This window comes from Vipera ursinii (genome assembly GCF_947247035.1).
Source record: "Vipera ursinii genome assembly, chromosome: 3".
NCBI classification, from domain to species: domain Eukaryota; kingdom Metazoa; phylum Chordata; class Lepidosauria; order Squamata; family Viperidae; genus Vipera; species Vipera ursinii.
Window position 1 is genome coordinate 202,643,523 of NC_139516.1, and position 6,007 is coordinate 202,649,529.

Below are 6,007 nucleotides of genomic sequence, written 5' to 3' on the forward strand. Positions count from 1 at the left end.
CTCAACATCTTTTTTACATCATGGTGACCAAAACTGGATGCAGTATTCCAAGTGTGGCCTTACCAAGGCATTGTAAAGTGGTATTAACACTTCACGTGATCTTGATTCTATCCCTCTGTTAATGCAGCCTAGCACTGTGTTGGCTTTTTTGGCAGCTGCAGCACACGGCTGGCTCCTATTTAAGTGATTATCCACTAGGACTGAAAGCACCTGAAGGCAGGACAAGAAGCAAGACGTCTCCATGGTCATGTGGCCGGCATGACTAGACGCCAAAGGCGCACAGAACGCTGTTACCTTCCCACCGGAGTGGTCCCTATTTTTCTACTTGCATTTTTACGTGCTTTTGAACTGCTAGGCTGGCAGAAGCTGGGACGAGTAACAGGCGCTCACTCTGTTACGCGGCACTCGGGATTCGACCCGCCAAACTGCCGACCTTCTGATCGACAAGCTCAGCATCCTAACCCACTGAGCCACCGTGTCCTTATACCTTAGTTAACTGACTAGCAAAAAGTTCTTGTATTTCCTCTGTTTGGTTGGGTGGCCTATAGTATACACCCAGTGCTTTTTTTGTAAAAGAAAAAGGTGCCAGAACTCGCACATGGCATACAACCCTCCCTGCATACCCTACAAGGTTCCATCCAAAAAAGGTGCCGGAACTCCGTTCTGAGCGTTCTATGAGAAAAAAAGCCCTGTATACACCTATGGTAATGTCATTTCGCCCCCCCCAACTTTTGTATTGACCCAAATGTATTCAAGACAGTTTTCTTCATTGTCATGCTCTATTTCTGTAGAGATGCAGTTATTTCTTATAGAGAGAGCAACTCCACCTCTTCTTTTATTTGCTCTGTTTCTTTTAAATAATGTCAATCCCTCTAGCTGTGCGTTCCATTTGTGGGTTTCATCCTACCAAGTTCGTGCTAATTAAGTGAATCCTGTAGCTTTGAAGCAAATCTGGCTTCCTCCATTGACTTGACTTGTCGAAAGCTGGCTGGGAAGGTCCCAAATGGGACGCTGCATCTGTCATAAACACCATGCCAGATGCCAAGTGACTTTGCTGCAATGGTTGCAATTGTGAGGTCCAGTCATAAGTTCCCTTTTTTCAATACTGTTGTAACTTTAACAGTGGCTAAATGAATGGTTATAAATCCACCTATAAAGACTACCTAATTCCTGTAATCCCTTACAAAGTCGGGTTGACTGGATGAAGCTGAGAATTTACTGGGCAGGTGCCCTTCCTGACACCACGTGAAGTTCGCAGTAGTTTTTCATTGCACCCTAGGAGAGAAATATCTGCTACCTAGGATTGAACTCTCAACCTTCCGAGTGGGAGGCATCTTCTCCACTAGGCCACCACACCGGTCCTCTGAAGACTATCTATGAAGGATGCTAAACTTTGCTTTAGATTAGAATATCACCCCTGAACAAAAACCCACTTTTCCTGCTAAGCCAAAAGTAGCTAGTTGTTGCAGGTTACAAATTGCATGTCTACAATGGTTTTTCTCCAAGTTGATGAACTGTAGGCATGTCCAGCAGAGATATAACTCCCCAGCCAGTAAAGGGTGGAGTAGATCGTTTTAGGCAATTGTGTCATGCAACAAATTCAGGATTTTCTCCTGTGAAAGGACTAGTAAGAATCATTTAATTTCTCTCCCACGTATCTCACTAAATCTCTTTCCATTTAATTCCACCCACGCATATCATTCATCAGAGGAATGCCTATTCTTTATTTTTATCTTTAAAACTTTCCTTGGAAGAAGCAAGTTAACTATGGTGACTTTCCTAGGAGATTCATGCAAAATGCAGTTTATTCCACCATTTGACCAAGCAAAATATATCCTTAGGGGTGGAAAGCAGAAGTATTTTACCACTTAGGAGAAGGGGTGAGCATGAATTGATAACTTACAGGGGGCATGTTTAGTAATTTCTCATTAGTAACATTCCATAAAGAATTGACCATGTGAAATCGGTAATTAATCAAAACTGTTTCAACCATAATAAACTCTTGAAGGACAGATATTTCTCTCCCTTCTCAAACTTCTTTCTGGCATACCTCGGAAATACCGCGATGTAGGAAATAGTTTGTCCTGGACCATGATCCTTCCTCTGCTTGTGTTTCAAAGATAAATAAGACTTTAACTTTTTGTTGGCCATGGTGTTATACAGGTAGCCTGTCAATGCTGCTAACATCGAAAGTTATTGCTTGACAAGAGATGAAGAAATAGCCATTTCATATGTTAAACGTGTATTGCTTTAAAAGTTTTAGTTTAAGGTTGGGAGGGGGGATCTTCAAGGCCATCTCTCTAACTAAAGAAGGTAAGGCCTTGGCAGGTTTTCTAACGGAAGGGAAACTGATTCTTTAAATTAATTGGAGAATATGATTAATGACAAAATTAGAAAGGGGGAGAATTGTGTTTAATTATATTGTGCAAGGGGCAGAGATTTCAGATTCCAGCTTTTTCCGAGCAAGCATTTGCCGGCGTATTAGGCTAATAAAGGACTTTTAAGGTAAACAATGCCTCAGAGTCACTTGAAAAGCCCATACGTCGGAAACTTGACATAGTCCTCGACTTACGATAGTTCATTTAGTGACCATTCAAAGTTACAATGGCACTTGCAAAAGAGTGATTTATGACCATTTTTCACAGTTACAACTTTTGCAGCATCCCCATGATTGTGTCATGAAAAATTCAGAGGCTTGGCAACTGGTTCATATCTAGGACCATCGCAGTGTCCCAGGAGGTCCTGTGATCCCCTTCTGCAACCTTCTGACCAGCAAAGTCAAATGGGGAAGCCAGATTCACTTAACAACCCTGTTACTAACTTATCAACTGTGATGAGAAATGTCGTGAAATGGGGCAAAGCTCACTTGACAAATTCTCACTTAACAGAAATTTTGGGCTCCGTTGTGGTTGTAAATCAAGGACCACCTGTGTTGACGTTATTGTGGCACAGATGATGTAACCTTGGTGGAGCAGTGGGCTAATGCCTCCTTAAGTAACACCAGCTGCCTGCAATTAGTGCAGGTTCGCATCCCACCAGGCTCAAGGTTGACTCAGCCTTCCATCCTTCCGAGGTAGGTAAAATGAGGACCCAGATTGTTGGGGGCAATTAAGCTGATTTTGTAATAATGCCGCTTGGGAGGGGGGTGAAAGCCCTAATAAGCAGGCATATACATAGAATGAAGGCTACTGCTAAGCTTGTAAGCCGCCCTGAGTCTTCGGAGAAGGGCGGGATATAAATGGATTTTTTTAAAAAAAACCTAGTTGGGTAATGAAACGTCTACATGAAGACAACCAAGCTCAGAGAGCACCAAGGATCCATCCCGCAGTTCAACCCCGAGCTACAAATATTCTTCTCTATTGATGTAATTGTTGAGGGCTGTGAATGACCTAAACAGAGGCTCTGAATAGGAGAAACTTTTTTTTCCTATTCTTTCCATGCACCCTCAAATCCGATCCAGAAGCTTGAAGGGACCCCTGGAGTAGATTGGGCAGAAAGGGAAGCCTTATGGCAGAAGGTTACTTAGGCCTACCCGGAATCTTAAAAATGGGGTGGTTGTTTTGAAAATTGACTGGTCAATTTAGGGCAAGCTTTGCTATATTGTACACACAGCATGGAAACCAAAACATGTTGCCTGTAACCAGAGCTCCACTTTTCCAGCGAAACACGCTAAACCAAACATTAAAAACCCACGATGACCTGTTTTTATAAATTCTTCAATAACAAACACATGGTGATTCTTGTGGGAAAACAGTACTTGGGAAGTCAAAATTCCATATTTTCTACGTAAAGCTAACTAGGCTGTCACTGGAACGATAATTTATTACTGTACATAACTGTTTCTCGGGAAGTGGATTAAAAGTGTCTTAATCCAATGAAGTTATGCCGGTATTAACTCATGACTTATATACGGATAGGTTTTCCAGCCGAGGGAACAAGTAAAATTAATCTTGCTAAAATACTATTAAAAGAAAAAAGAGATGGTTAATTGAGGTTAATTCATTCTTTTAGTTTCAATGGAATGTAGCTACGATTAACTTCAGCTTGATCAAAATGACCACAGGAAGCAAGGGAGATGAAGCATACTGGTCTGAGAGCAATTTGAAAAGTGCTATTTGCTTTAAGGAACTTACAACCAAAATCACGTGACGTATCAGTACCGCTTTATAAATAAAACCTTAGTCAGGCCACGCCTGGAATACTGCATCCAGTTTCGGTCACCACATTAGAAAAAAGATGTTGAGACTTTGGAAAAAGTGCAAAGAAGAGCAACTAAGACGATTAAAGGCCTAGAGCCGTGGTGGCGAACCTATGGCACGCGTGCCACAGGTGGCACGCAGAGCCCTCTCTGTGGGCACGCGCACCATCGCCCCAGTCCTAGGCCTTCAGCTGGGTTTTATAAAACCTTTTCGCTTTAGGCCTCCGCCGCCGCGTGCAAAAAAAAAAAGGTTCAATCAATTTCAACTTCTCACAGAAAAAAAAATCTCTCAAAGTTGAAATTGATTGATTGAACTTTTTAGTCCCACCCAGTCTGCCGTTACCACTGCAGCCACGGCCACCCAATGGGCCACACCTACCCAATGGGCCACGCCCACCTGGCACCGGATGATACATAAGTGGGTTTTGGGTTGCAGTTTGGGCACTTGGTCTCCAAAAGGTTCGCCACCACTGGCCTAGAGACTAAAACATATGAAGAACGGTTGCAGGATCCGAGTTTGGCTGGTCTACAGAAAAGGACTAGTATTTGAGAGGCTGCCACAAGGAGGAGGGGGTCAACTTATTTTTCCAAAGCACCAGAGGGCAACGGATGCAAACGAATCAAGGAGAAGCAACCTGGAACTAAGGAGAAATGTCCCGACAGAACAATTAATCAGTGGAACAACTTGCCTCCAGAAGGTGTGGGTGTTCTATCACTGCAGGCTTTTAAGTAGAGACTAGACTGACTTTTGTCTGAAATGATACAGGGTTTCCTGCTTCAGCAGGGGGTTGGACTAGAACAGGGGTCGGCAACCTTAAATACTCAAAAGAGCCACTTGGACCCGTTTCCCAGAGGGGAAAAAACACGGGGAGCCGCAAAACTCTCTCTCGCGCGCGCACGCACGCAAGGGGGAGAACTTGATGGAAGAGTTTAATTAAAAAGAAATAGAGGCTGCTGTGCATGAGTCTTCTCTCTCTCTCTCTCCTCCCCCCCCTCTCTCTCTTTCTCTCCCTCCTCCCCTCTCCAATCTTCTGCTCACCTGGCAAGATGGCTGTTCTTGGACAAGCTGACACGCATTCTTATAGGGCTGGCTCTCTTGCCCTGCTTTCTGCTACTTCCTGTGGAGATGCAGCAAAGGCAGGAGCCCCGCCCATAAGTTTTAAACACACACACACACAGAGAGAGAGAGAGAGAGAGAGAGAGAGAGAGAGAGAGAGAGAGAGAGAGAGAGAGAGAGCGAGAGAGAGAAGGGAAGCGCAAATGCCTCTCTCTGTCTCTTTCTGCAAATGGCTGGGGGCCGCAAAGAGAAGGCTGAAAGACCCGCATGAGGCTCCAGAGCCATGAGTTGCCAACCATGGACTTAGAAGACCTCCAAAGTCCCTTCCAGCTGTATTCTGATTGATTTATACAGGATCTAAATCCAGTTCCACCAACATTACAGCCAGTCCTCAACTGTTCGCTTAAGTGACTATTCAAAGTCATGAAGGACCTCCCCAAAAGATACTTACGATCTGGTTGTGAAGCCTGAATGGCCCCCCACCCCACCCCACCTGGGTTTGCGGTGTCCCGTGGCCAGATGATTGCTTTTGCTGAAAAGCTCAGCTTTTTACTTCTGCTTTTCAGCAAAAAACTTCCCATAATGACGAATGGCTTCACTAAACAACCGTGGCATTCGCTTAATGACTGTGCCTTCACTTAATGACCATGGTGATTTACTTAGTGACCGCTGTAAAAAAAAAAGTTGTAAAATCAGGTCAGTCACGTGATGGCCATCTTTTAAGACGATCCTGACAGAAACTTTTTTTTAAA